Here is a 14,740-nt window from a genome sequence, read left to right as displayed (position 1 = left end):
GTGACCACAGCCGGTACTGTATGTCTGCATTCTCCTGTGATACATTGCTGTTCTGCAGCTGTTCTGGTTTCCAACTAATTCTCTACCCCACTCCCTCAAAATTAATTTGCCTGCTGAATTTTACAAATAATTGGAGCCAATAAAAGTAATATATAACTTCTATAAAAGTTAAGTCTTATCCATTGCTCAAATATTTTTTTAAGTTGCAGACATTAGAAATATGAAATAATCAGAAATGCTGTAACTACTCAGAAGGTTGAGCAGCATCTGAGGGAAGAAAGAGTTATGTTTCATCATGTTGATCATTCATCAAATATTCTGATAAAGATTATCAACCTGATGTACTGATCACTTCCTCCCCCCCCCCACAGACATTACCTCCCCTGTAATTCTGAAATTCAGTTTACAATTTAGATAGTGTTTTACCTCGAAATCATGTGGCACAGTTAAACAAAGACGAGACTTTTTGTCACACTGTGTATTCAAAGCATGCCTTTTTGAAAAAATAAAGTCAGATTCCATGTTAGGAAGGTTCCCCCCAACGAACAGAGGAGATAAGAAAAAGTTTAGAACAGAAGATGGAAATGAATACCAGAAGGAAAAGGGATGCATGGAATGAATGACAGCCAAAGATGATACCTGAATTCCAACTTGAAGGGGAGCATTTTACAAAGTTTCTGCGAGACGGTGGAGTGATAGAGAGAGTGACAGAGAGAGAGTGAAAGAGAGAGAGAGAGAGAGAGAGAGAGAGAGAGAGATAGAGATAGAGAGCGAGCGAGCGGGAGGGAGAGAGGGGGCAAGAGAGCAAGAGTGCGCGAGACTGTGTGTGTGTGTGTGTCTCAATGCGTGTATGTATTTTCCCTTCAGAAGCTGCCCAATTCAGTGACAACCCTCCGTCCACTCAAATTCCTATTTCTACAATCAATACAAAATGATGGCCCGAAATATACCCCTGTCACATGGATGAGGTTTCAGGCTAATATACAGTTCCATGCACAGTGAAAATCCTCTCATTCAACCAAACCCATCCCTATATGCAGGTGTTTTCTATGAGTCATTGAACTCCCCTCAGTTTCAAAGGAAATATATCTGTAATATGATTCATTTCAGATAAAACCAGGAAGCAAACCTATGAGCTCAATATGTGACATTGCCCAACAGAGCACAACACACACCCAATCAAGAAACCCACCAGAAAATGATGAATCATGCAAACAATGATGTGGGCAGGGTAACAACAACATGGCAATAGCCTATGATAAAAAGTCCAATAGTTGAAGAAGGGAAAATATAAGAAATTAAAAGCAATGTTGGAATCAACAAGATACCTTTAATGGGTGTATTACTGTTCCTGTTAAATGCACAACTATGACACCACAATTCTAGTGTTATGTTAACAGGAATAAAGGCTGCTCATTCTAGTATGACAGAATGAGAGAGATAAGAAACCATGGAATGAAACATTGCACAACTTAAATTATGTAGCACTGAAGACAAACATTCAGCAAATGAGAGGTCATGAGTTCAATTCCCACCTCTGTAAATTTTGAGAAGAGGCTTACAAGAAGAAAAAAAATTGAATTTACAGATTGTTGTAAGGACCAATTCCACCAACTTGGTCTAGTCATAGGTGACTCTAGTCCCTTTCTAACTCTGAGATTCTTAATTTTTTTTTTAATTTTATTTTTATTTGGATAAGGAATTCACAATTATCATGTACTTTTTTCACACATATAACCTTTTCCATTTTTTTATATGTATAAAACTACAATTATTTATACATTAAGTACACATTGAGATGATATAAAAGGAAAATAAACGTTTAAATAGATAATTATGTACTGTGGTAAATCCAACCTATTAGGCTAAGTAATGAAATTAGTTGTTAAGAAAAATGGTAATAATAGTTCCATACAACCCTTCTGGACCATTTCCACTGGTCCAAAATGTTGCATACAAGCCTATATACCAACCATTGTAGGTGTTTATATCCCAATTTGTTCGTGCTTGTTCCTGCCCGCAGACATAATTATCCAATCCCTATGTACTTACTTACTTAATTTTTTCATTTTTTTTTATCCCTTTCCCAAATCTTTCCTTTACTTGTGTTAATTCTCTATTTTTCAAAAAAAAAACAAACATTTAGACTAGGGGTGCTTACGTTAGCAATATTACTGTGTTGATGAGAAGAGCAATATAAATCATTAGGAGAGTCATCTAAAGTCTGCTCGCATTGGGGTTATATATTCAATCCATTTATTCCAGATTTGATAAAATGTTTCTTTTTGAGTTCTCAGGGAGTAAGTCAACTTTTCCATTTTAAATATTTCCAAGATAATTTCGTACCAATCTTCTAATGTAGGTGGTATTGGATTTAGCCATTTTCTAGTGATTGATTTCTTACTTGCCGCTAAGAGGGCCTGCAGCAACTTTATATCTTCCTTCTGTTCAAGGAACAATACATGCCCCAAATAGAGCGTCTCAAAGTTCAGAGGTATCTGGGACCTAAGTACCTTAACTAATGTTCTATGAATACCTTCCCAAAATAGACTTAATCTAGGGCAATCCCAGAAAATATGAAAATGATTTGCCTCCTTGGAGCCGCACCTTCTCCAACACATCACATTTGTATCTTTATATTTTTCCTGATATGGGGTCTTGAAGTATCTTATAATGTTTTTCCAACAATGTTCTCTCCAAGTCAAAGAATTAGTCGAGGACCATTGAAAGCTGCAGATTTTCCCCCAAGCCTCCTCTGAAAGTACCAACCCCGCTTCTTTCTCCCACTTCTCTTTAATATACAGTGTATTTACATTTTTAGCATGGGAGAGTGCATTATATAGGCGAGAAACTGATTTACTAGGTATTGAACTGCAAGCCGAATTCAGAATCTTGAAAAATTCTAATTCTACTCTTGATATATAGGTCTGTATATCTACAACTCTGGTTAACATAGTTTCGTATTTGAAGGTACCTAAAAAAGTCATTATGTTCTAGGCCATGTTTGTCCTGCAGGATTTGGAAACTTTGTAATACTCTTTTATCTATAAATCAGAGGTAAGTTGTAAGACCTTTCTTTATCCATAGCTCAAATCTTTTATCTCCTCTGTTGGGAAGGAATTCGGTATCATATGCACACCATCTAAAGAGTTTTAACATGTTATTAATTCCACATGAATTAACCACCTTCTGCCATACTTTTAATGTAAGATTTATCCAAGCATTATTAAATTTTTCCAACTGGGCCATCAATCCTTTGTCAGCTATTGAGGCCTGAAGAGGAAAACTGTCAACTAATCCAAATTCTATTTCCTTCCATCTAGCCTTATATTCCCTATTACACCAATATAACAGAGGGGTTATCTGTGAGGCATAAAAATAATTTCTCAGGCAAGGAAGAACCATACCTCCTCCTTCCTTCCCTAACTGTAAGGTGTTATATCGAATTCTAGGTTTCCTTCCTTGCCAAATGAAACGGGAAATCCATTTGTCCCATTCCCTGAATTGATTATCATCCACCTCCACTGGTAAAGTACGGAAACGATATAATAACCGAGGAAGAATATTCATTTTTATAGTATTTATCCTTGAATTTAAACTTAAAAAGGGGATAAGATTCCATCTGTGCATATCTGCTTTTATCTCTGAGATTAATGGCCCATAATTTACCTGTGACAGTGTTGAAAGATCCTTCGGCAGGGTTATTCCTAAATATTTTAATGATTTAGCTTCCCACTTAAGATCGTATGTATCCTGCAATTTTTTGGATGGTGTATAATTTAGGGACATAACCTGCGTTTTCTTTACATTTATTTTATAACCTGATATTTTCCCAAAGTCATCCAACAGTGTAAACAATCCTATAAATGATTTTTCTGGTTCACTCAGATAGACCAAAACATCATCTGCGAATAACGCCACTTTCTGTTCAATCCCTGCCACCTTGATACCTTTTACGATTTTGCTCTGTCTTATTAGTTGGGCAAGTGGTTCAATATATAGCGCAAAAAGGAGAGGAGAAATTGGGCATCCCTGTCTAGTGCCTCTCTCTAAAATGAAGGAGTCAGAGAGGTCCCCATTTATCTTAATTCGGGCTGTAGGGCTGTCATATAGAGTCTGAATTACTTGAATAAACCTTTCTTGAAAGCCGAATCTTCCTAACACTCTGTATAGGAATGCACAACTAACCGAATCAAAAGCTTTCTCAGCGTCCAATCCTACTACCATTGTCTCTGTCTCGTTCTTATTAACCTGTTCTAATATGTGCAGAGTTCTCCTTATGTTGTCCTGTGTTTGTCTTTGTTGAATAAATCCAGTCTGGTCTAAATGGATTAGGCCAGGTACAAGCTTTTCCAATCTGCGCGCTAATATAGATGTAAATAGTTTGCAATCTAAATTAAGAACACTAATTGGCCGATAATTGCCACATTCTAGTTTATCTTTACCCTCTTTAGGAATAACTGAAATAATCGCTTCTCTCCAGGAAGGTGGAGTTTCTCCTCTCTGCAAGATCCAATTAAAGGAGTTAAGTAGTAATGGGGCTAACTGTGTCTTCAGGGACTTGTACCACTCTGAGGTAAACCCATCAGAACCCGGGGACTTTCCAGCCTTTAACCTAGAGATGGCCACGTTCAGTTCTTTGACAGTTACTGGTTCTAATAAACTTTCATTTTGTAAATCTGTAAGTTTAGGTAGATCTAAAAAATTCAATACACTGTCTATATAGGGCTCATTGGGGGCCCGGGGTTGGGAGTACAGCTCTCGATAATATGTTTCAAAACTCTCTTGAATTTTCCCTATTGTACTCTCCACAAGCTTTGTCTTTGGATTTTTTATTTTATGAATTGTATTGTCTGCTTGTTGTTTTCGTAATTTATATGCTAATAATCTAGCTGATTTACCTCCTACTTCATAATTCTTTTGTCTCAGCTAAAGAAAATTTCTTTGAGTTTCCAACGTATAAATATCATCAATTTCACTTTGCAATTTCCTAATTTCCTGTTTTCGATTTGAATTACTTTGGTTGCTATCTACAACTTGAAGTTGTTTTAATTTTCCTTGAAGGTCTGCTAATTTTTGTGCATTGATTTTTTTCATGTGAGTAGTAATGGAAATAATTTTCCCTCTCAGTACAGCTTTCAATGTATCCCATAAAATCACTGGTGATGTTTCTCCCGTGTCATTAAGGTCTAGATATTCTTTGATTTCTCCCCTTAATCTCTCCATTACTTTCGGGTTATTGAGTATATGTGAGTTTAGCCTCCATAGTGTTTTCCTCATTTTCCTTTCCAGGATTAGAGACATAGAGACTGGGCTATGATCCGACAGATCAATTGTTGCAATATTACAGTTTTTTATCCTGAGTCTATCTGTATTAAAGATAAAGAAATAGTCTATCCTTGAATAGGCTGAATGAGGGAAAGAGTAATATGTATAATCTTTACTAGTAGGGTGTAATTCCCTCCAGACATCTATAATTCCCAACTCCTCCATCAATGAATTCACTTTCCGAGTCAGAGGTTTATTCTGAGTAACTGTTCTTGAAGAATCTAATATAGGATTTAATCTAATATTAAAATCCCCTCCACAAATTACTACCCCTCGAGAACTGACCATTAGGTCAAAAATGTGTCTATAAAATGACCATTCACTACCTGGAGGAGCATAAACATTCAGCAATGTTATTTCTGTACCTTCTATTCTTCCTGTGATTTTTACAAACCGTCCTTCTTTGTCTCTAGTCTCTGAAATATGTTCATAATTAAGAGTACTTGATATTAAAGTAGCTACCCCTCTTTTGTGACTCAATTTATATGATGAATAAAATACATGCTTAAAGCCCATTCTTTTTAATTTTCCATGTTCAGATTGGCTCATATGTGTTTCCTGGAGGAAAGCTATTTGTGCCCTCTCTTTTTTCAATTTAGACATAATCTTATTTCTTTTAATTGGATTCAAAACCCCATTAACATTATAGGAAATTATTTTTACCAATTCAGTTTGCATTTTTCTCTAGTAGAAAAAAAGCACTCTCCTTTTCTAACCAAACAGTAAGCAATTCCTTCTCAACAGTAAACCAAGACATATAACCACACCCTAGACATTTCTGAACGTATAACATTTGAAAATTTTTCCCGACTTCCCACAGTGAGGCCTGAGCACCGACCCGCCTCAGTTCAGAGGGATAACCTCTATCTTCACCCTGTGTTAGAGGGCCCTCAGCAGTTTGAATAATCATAGAGAATTTTCTCCTATTTATGTCTCGACCATATTGCTATCATTCAAGTTATTCGGCCTAGTTTATTTTCAGTTACCAGTTTTCATTTTACTTTTAAGTCCGATTTACTCTTTTCAGTCATTTCTCTTAATTAATCTGTATTCTCTGTACATTCGCGTCTGAATATTTGCAGCTTTTCCTTGTAGTTTGACACTCTGGTTCGAGTGGAGCGTCCTCGCCCCACTAACTGCCATGACTTCTGCCGAATCCCCTCCAGTAGCCACTCCGGTTGGGTGATAACTTTAATAGGTAGTCCCCGGTCCGCCAGGTCCAACGTTGCCTCCTCCACCGTAGCGTAAGTTTTTGTCCCTTCGTCGTAAAAGACTCTCAGCCGAGCTGGATACAGGGTCTGGAATCTGATGTTGTTTTCCTTCAGGACTCTCCATGTTTCCGTATATTCCTTCCGTCTGGCAAGAATCCCCGGTGTGTAGTCGTTTTCTAAACTGATTTTGCAGTTGTTCCACATGAAACCTTTCTTTTGCCATGCTCTTTTAAGCACCTCTTCCTTCGTTCTGTAACTGAGAAATCTGATCAGAATCGATCTGGGCTGAGCGCCTGCCGGAGGCTGTGGTGCCAACGCGCGGTGAGCCCTTTCTATCTGTAGGTCTTTTGCGGCCGGTATATCAAGGTTCTCTCTAAGCAGCTTCTCCACGAAGGGAATCATCAATCCGGGTTTACCTTCGGTTCCTTCGGGAACTCCGTAGATCCTCACATTTTCCCTTCTCGAGCGGCCTTCTTGATCTATTAGTTTCCACTGGAGCTGGTCTTGTAGCTTCAGCATTTCTGCTATCACTTCCTCGGCGTTTTGTAGCTTCTCTTCAATTCCAACAATCCTCACTTCGGCTTCATCTATTCGCGAGTTAGTTTTTACTATTTCTCCTTTAATATCTTCCAGCTGTTTGCTGTTATCTTGTCAGAACTCGCGAATCTCTCCGAGAATCAAAGACAGAGTCACCGATTCCCCCTCATTATCTCCGTCCTGGCTTGCCGTGGGGGAGCTAGGCCCGTCGCCTTGCTGCATCTCTTTATGTTTATCAGCCTTCGAAGCGGACTTTTTATTCTTGTTCTTAGACATCATCCTTGCCCCTTTTATTAATATAGTTATGCAATATTAAGTATTTGTCTAAATTCGATTTTGGGGCAGTTTACCTTCTTTTTTGTCGAGAGACCTTTTCCTTACGCCGCCACTCCCTTGATGACCCGGAAGTCCCCCCTTAATTTTTTTTTAATAAAAAGTTTACAAATAATTCAAATAGTCCATTAGGACTGACCAACAAATTTCATCAAGTTTACTTCACAATCATCCAGGGAACAAATGATAAAAGGATGCCTATGTTCTACATTTAAGCAGTACATTTAAATTGTTTCAGATTAAATTGTAGTTAACTGACAGACACCTGAGCAATGTCATAGTATCAGCTTTTACAGGGAAATTATATGAACATCTTGCACTTATAAAAAAGTTCACCATAAACAAACTAGAGGTCTTCACACAAAACAAAACAGGCTCAAGTAAATAGAGTTCAGGATTTAGTTAAAATTAGATCTGAAAATGAATAAAATTATATCCTTGACAGTACTATACTTCAAAAAAAATCAATACTGTAAATATCCCAAGTATTTCAAAAACTTCTTACAAGTGCTCACAGCAAATAAAAAGATGATTCCAGTTGATTCTGTTCTGTATAATAAGGAAGAAATCAGAATTCTCCTGTGGCCCAAATGAAACAAACCTAGGTTACTTCAAGAACCATCTCCTCACCAGACAAGACTACAGTTTAGTGACTCAATTGGTATCACAGCACTGCTTAGCACTAAACAGCTGACTCTGTTTTCCAGCGTCATGGTACAAATTGAACCTGCACACTTAAGCCACAAAAGGTGGAGCCAAGGTAGCAGCAAAATGTTGCAATAAAGTCAGACATCACATCAGGTTTTCAGCAACCAAGAACCTGACTAGAAAAGACCTGGCAATGCCCCTGCAGATGAGTAATCACTAATAAATCATTGCATGATTAAAGCAGTGCAGATGAGTCTCCCCATGACCTGCCAGGAAAGTTGACTCATTTGTTTTTCTACTTGAAAAATCACAGAATCCATCAAACTGGATTTATTTCTCCTACCCACCCTGACAACAGTTTACTACCTTCTCAGTTTATACTGCCTGTTCTCACTAATATACATATTTTCAGAGCCAAGGGGGACCCTACCACTTTCTCTGTCCCTTGGGCATTTGACCTGTTTGAAACTATCTACAGGTACATCTGATAGCAGTGCACCATATGTGGTCTGGCTGAGTAAACCAATAAAAGGGAGGAAATCTGCTGGATTAACATTTTAGTGAGGGATAAACCAGGATTACAATGTTTCAAATAAAGTTATTAATTCAATATCTTCTCCACAGGATAGGAAACCATTTTAAACACACAGGACCACTGCCATTCTGAAATTATTCAGATACTCATTGTAAGTACTCAACCGTTAATCTTACAGACCTGTCCAGTTAGAGCTGCAAAAGGAGGCTGGAGAGCAAGGAACCAGCATGATCATTGTAACATGAATACTCCATGTTCTCAATTTGTTTGGAACATATACAGTCCTGTTCATTAATCCTCAGATGCTGCATGTCATTGCTTTTAACTGGAATCGTTGTCGGTGCATAAATTTTGTCACCAGACAGCAAACTAAATTAGACAGTGTTGTCACCGTTCACACTTAAAGGTCTGCACAAGATTTCACCCCAAATGGAACAATTGTTATTTTTTTTAAAAAAGGTAAAACTTTTCATAATCTACAATTGGATTATTTAAGATGTGCCAACTTTTGAAATTTCAGAATCAGAATCAGATTTATTATCACTGGCATGTGACATGAAATTTGTTAATTTAGCAGTAGCAGTTCATTGCAATACATAATCTAGCAGAGAGAGAAAAATAATAAATAAACAAGTAAATCAATTATGTATATTGAATAGATTTTTTTTGAAATGTGCAAAAACAGAAATACTGTATATTAAAAAAAAATGAGGTAGTGGCCAAAGCTTCAATGTCCATTATATGAATCAGATGGCAGAGGGGAAGAAGCTGTTCCTGAATCGCTGAGTGTGTGCCTTCAGGCTTCTGTATTTCCTACCTGATGGTAACAGTGAGAAAAGGGCATGCTCTGGGTGCTGGAGGTCTTTAATAATGGACGCTGCCTTTCTGAGACACCGCTCCTTAAAGATGTTCTGGGTACTTTGTAGGCTAGTCCCCAAGATGGAGATGAATAGATTTACAACTTTCTGCAGCTTCTTTCGGTCCTGTGCAGTAGCCCCTCCATACCAGACAGTGATGCAGCCTGTCAGATGCTCTCCACGGTACAACTAGAGAAGTTTTTGAGTGGATTTGTTGACATGCCAAATCTCTTCAAACTCCTAATAAAGTATAGCCGCTGTCTTGCCTTCTTTATGACTATATCGATATGTTGGGACCAGGTTAGATCCTCAGAGATCTTAACACTCAGGAACTTGAAGCTGCTCACTCTCTCCACTTCTGATCCCTCTATGAGGATTGGCATGTGTTCCTTCGTCTTACCCTCCCTGAAGTCCACAATCAGCTCTTTCTTCTTACTGACACGGAGTGCCAGGTTGTTGCTGTGGCACCATCCCACTAGTTGGCATATCTCACTACTGTATGCTCTCCCGTCACCACCTGAGATTCTAGCAAATCTGTTACACATCTTTCATTACATACCTTTCAAAATATCTACTGATACTCCAATACATCTGGGTTGTGGAAACTAGAACACTGAATTTTCCCCTGGAGAGAAGTAAACATCCTTATTGAAAGCACTGGTGTGACAATAAGCTCCAATGTTAATTAGTAGCTGATTAAAAGTGGCACATTTGATAACCTGCTCCATAATTTGACACATGTACACTTTAGTATAATAAATTGGAATTTGCTTAGTTGCGCTTGACTGTATTGTGTCGCAAAGCATGATCAACTTTTTACGCAAGAATATTCAGCAAGACTAAGATGGCACTAGAGAATTTTGCAGACCTGGATGACTTTGTCCCATAAACAAAAGTTTAATTTCTTTGCTTCTTGTTTTGTTTTTCCTTTTTCAAGGTGGCTAGGGTCCTATCAGAGTCCGCCATCTACAGTTGCAGCTGAAATTACAGTTCTTTGTGGATTCTCACTCTCGAAACTCGCCGGGTGGCCTTGCATTTCGATATCTCCAGGTATGGCCTGGAAGGCATGTGCTTTTGGAGTGCTGCACTGTGTATGGCCCAATTCCTCAGCAACGTCATCAACTGAAACGTCACAAGAGATTGAAATATCGAGACAGCAGGTGGTGCGCGTTGTTGTTGGAAGCCCCCCTACACTCTAATGGACTCTCCCTCTGTTGATAGTGAGTGAGAGCCTGTTGGTCTTCAAGTCGGTGGGGGGGGGCTTAGACAATCAATGTGGCAGATTGTAACATCGAACTGGTCTCCCCTCTCGTTGTGGCAGGATCTCTCTCCTTCTCTCTCAGAGAGGGACAGGGACAGAGAGACAGAGAGACAGACAGAGAGAGAGAGACAGACAGACAGACTGCCTGAGATGGACACTTCTTTTTGATGGACTCCAGATCATGGTCTCTGAGAGCTTTCCTATTGCTTGCATGGTGGGTGGTGGGGTTGATGCTTTTTCTGCAGCAAGTGTGGGGGAGTGGGGGCTTTAGGGGTCTAACGTTTTCTGTCATTCATTCATTTTTTTTTCTGTTTTGTGTATTTCTGTTAAGAGTAATGATTTCAGGTTGGATCTTGTACATGTTCTCCGATATTATTTGAACCATTGAACCACAGATTGATATTCACATATCAATAGGTACACTGCTACCAAACAAGTCCACAAATAGATTTATTTATATTGCGTAGAATCATGTACCACACTGAGAAGCTGACTTCATAAGGTTTTAAAACATACCCTGTTTCACATCATTTACCATCCAGGCATACAGGAGGCTGATATACCAGCTAGTTGAGTGGTATCGCAGCCATAATCTTATGCTCAGCATCAGCAAGACCAAAGAACTGATCGTGGAGTTCAGAAAGGGTAGGATGAGGAAACACAAACCAATCTTAGAGGGATTGGAAATGGAGAGTGAGCAGTTTCAAGTTCCTGGGTGTCAATACCTCTAGGGACCTCATCTGGTTGTAATATATCAATGCAGCTGCAAAGGCGGCAAGATAGCACTTATATTTCATTAGGAGCTTGAGATTTGGTTTGTCACCTAAAACACCTGAAAACATATACAGATGTACCAGGGAGAGCATTCTGAGTGGCTGTACCACCGTCTGGTATGGGGGGGGGGGGTGCTACTGCACAGAGAGGCAGAGTTCATCACTGAGGACCCCTACCACCCAGGATTGTTCCCATCAGGAAAGAGGTACAGAAGCCTGAAGGCACACACTCAGCAATTCAGGAACAGTTTCTTCCTCTCTGCCATCTGATTTCTAAATGGACATTGACCTCATGAACACTACCTCACTACTTTCTTTATTTCTGTTTTTGCACAGCTTTTTTAATTCAACTATTGAATATGCATACATATACTTTCTGTGATTCAGTTTTCTCCCCCTCTGTATTTATCATGTATTGCGCTGCTGCTGCTAAGTTAGCAAATTTCATGACATATGCCAGTGATATTAAACCTGATTTCAATTCAGACCGCTGATATGCTTCTATGAGCCAGTAAACAGATATAAAGTTTTCCAAGCTTTAATGTGTTGAACAGTATTGAAAATGGTCCTGCACCACCAACATACAATGGGTGTAAAGCATTAGCCACAAGCAGCACACTGCCATTGTTGACACCATCTCTGTACCTTCAGCATACAAGGTAAGTCTCCTCTTCCATGATCCTCTGCAAGTCACACAGGATCCTGACTTTGACATTTTACCAATACATCTTGGCATTAGTGACAGTCCTACAACTTCCGTGCAAACACTATCATAGCAGTACCTTGACAACATTGACTACAGCTGTTCACAAATGCAGCTCATCAACACTTCCCATAAGATGATTCAAAATGGACCACAGCAATATGCATATCCATTAAATAAATTACATTTAGGTCTGAGCTGCATGCTTCACTTGAATTGCACTTCATTTCTACTCCATTATTGCTTTTCATATTTCAAACCAACCTCCAAGTGAAACATTAAGGCATTAAGGATACAGTATCATGATTTGCATTTTACCTTGCCGCTTCCTAGCTGACTAAGCAACAACTGATTTAAAACCAAAGAGGACTGAAAACATTACATGTACTCACTTCTGAAAATGCTAATCAAGCATGGGAAGAGGAGACCCTGGCTTCTCCAGTTGCTGCCAGCTGTTTAACTAGTTCAAATTTTCATCAAATCTTTACTTGAAATATAATACCAAAAAGAAGTTAGAACCAAAGTATACCATTCCATCTTCCCAGAAAGGAAAACCATACTTCCTAAAAACTATCTTTGATATATCTAAGGATTTGGCCATCTACATTTCCTACTGCCTTGGAAAAGCCGGCAACATAATCACGGACCCTCCCACCCTTCTTCCCTCCCTGTCGGGCTGAAAATTCATAAGATGAATAGTACATACCACCAGGCTCAGGACAACTTCTATCCTGCAGTTGTCAGACTGTGGAACTGATCACTCATGTACTGAAACATGAACTCTTGACTTTCCCGATATACTTTGTTGTAATCATTGCATATTATTTTTATTTATTTATTTATTGAGATAAAGCACACAATAAGCCTTTCCAGCCCTTTGACCTGTGCTGTCCAGCAATCCTCAATTTAACCCTGGCCTAATCACTGGACAAATTACAAATGAACAGATAACCAGATAACGTACGTCTTGGACTGTGTGAAGGAAAAAGAACACCTGGAAGAAACCCACGCAGTTATGAGAATGTACAAACTCCTTACCAACAGTGGTGGGAATTGTATCCGGGTTACTGGGACTGTAAGACTGTGCCTCCCTACTTATAGCACACTCTTGTAATAGTGTATTCTGCATCCTTATGTTTTACTGCCATAATTTTTGTTTTATTCATAGATACAGCACAGTCTCAACAAAACCCAAGCCACCTAATTACAATTACACAATAAGGCTAATTAGCCAACTAACCCATGCACCTTTGCAATGTGAGAGGAAACCAGAGCACACTCTTGTAATAGTGTATTCTGCATCCTTATGTTTTACTGCCATAATTTTTGTTTTATTCATAGATACAGCACAGTCTCAACAAAACCCAAGCCACCTAATTACAATTACACAATAAGGCTAATTAGCCAACTAACCCATGCACCTTTGCAATGTGAGAGGAAACCAGAGCACCTACAGGAAACCTACCCAGACACTGAAAGAACGTAAAACTCCTTACAGACAGTGGTGGGAATTGAACCCGGGTCACTGGTGCTGTTAATATCGCTGCCCTAAGCACTACACAACCACACCTTTTCAATGTACTTGCATAGGACATAACCTGTCTAGGTGGCATGCAATCAAAAGCTTTTTACTGCACCTCAGTACATGTGACAATAAACCAATACCAAAACAGACAGCAGTTAACTCACTGAGAGTTTACACAGATCAACCACAAAAATTATACACACTGTAATAGAATCTTTGGAGTACCTTGTTTATAAGGCTGGCAGTGATTCATTTAGAAATTCACAGCCACCTTTAAGAGCAATTAGGAATGAGCAATGTCTGTCTCCTAGTCAAAATCAAACACACACCTTGAATTTCAAACCGATAGTAGCACAGGTGAGTGTTCTATTCTGCTACCAAATTTGGTTAATTTGGCAACGAACACAATTTTGGAGGCAGAGGGCAGTTCACAAACGAAAAACCGTCCTTAGTTCCACAACCCTGCACTACTCAACATTATTTTAGATCATACTTTGACCAATTCATGTTGATGACCGTTTCTAATTTTAGCAACAAATGTTACTGAATGATGCATTTCTCATGACACAATATTTGCTTTTCTTCCTCATGGGCATTAAGTTTTTTTAAATGTGATGCTGTTCCACTACCATTTCTGGCATTGTCACAGAAAGAGACAATATCCTGGCAGGGAGATTAGCGAGGGCTACTGAGGTGACTTTAAACTAGAATGGTTGGGGGGTGGGAATCAAATTAAAGAGGCTAGGCATGAGGAGGTTAGTTCACAACAGGGGGATGGGAACCAGTGCAGAGAGACAGAGGGGTGTAAAGTGAGGGTAGAAGCAAAAAGTACTAAGGAGAAGAGTAAAAGTGGCAGGCCGACAAATCCAGGGCAAGCATTAAAAAGGGCCACTTTTCAACATAATTGTATAAGGGCTAAGAGAGTTGTAAAAGAGCGCCTGAAGGCTTTGTGTGTCAATGAAAGGAGCATTCGTAATAAGGTGGATGAATTGAAAGTGCAGATTGTTATTAATGATTATGATATAGTTG

At 38.9% G+C, this 14,740-nt stretch overlaps 1 protein-coding gene across 12 annotated transcripts in view; it reads right to left on the bottom strand.

Annotated features, from left to right (window-relative positions):
* sipa1l1 (signal-induced proliferation-associated 1 like 1) overlaps positions 1–14,740 on the bottom strand; it is a 444,836-nt gene that overhangs the window by 173,136 nt on the left and 256,960 nt on the right. The gene's annotated exons all lie outside the window — the stretch shown is intronic.

The sequence above is a fragment of the Mobula hypostoma genome, chromosome 1, assembly GCF_963921235.1.
Source record: "Mobula hypostoma chromosome 1, sMobHyp1.1, whole genome shotgun sequence".
NCBI lineage: Eukaryota > Metazoa > Chordata > Chondrichthyes > Myliobatiformes > Myliobatidae > Mobula > Mobula hypostoma.
Note: the sequence above shows the minus strand (reverse complement) of the source record. Positions and strands in the feature narration are given on the sequence as shown.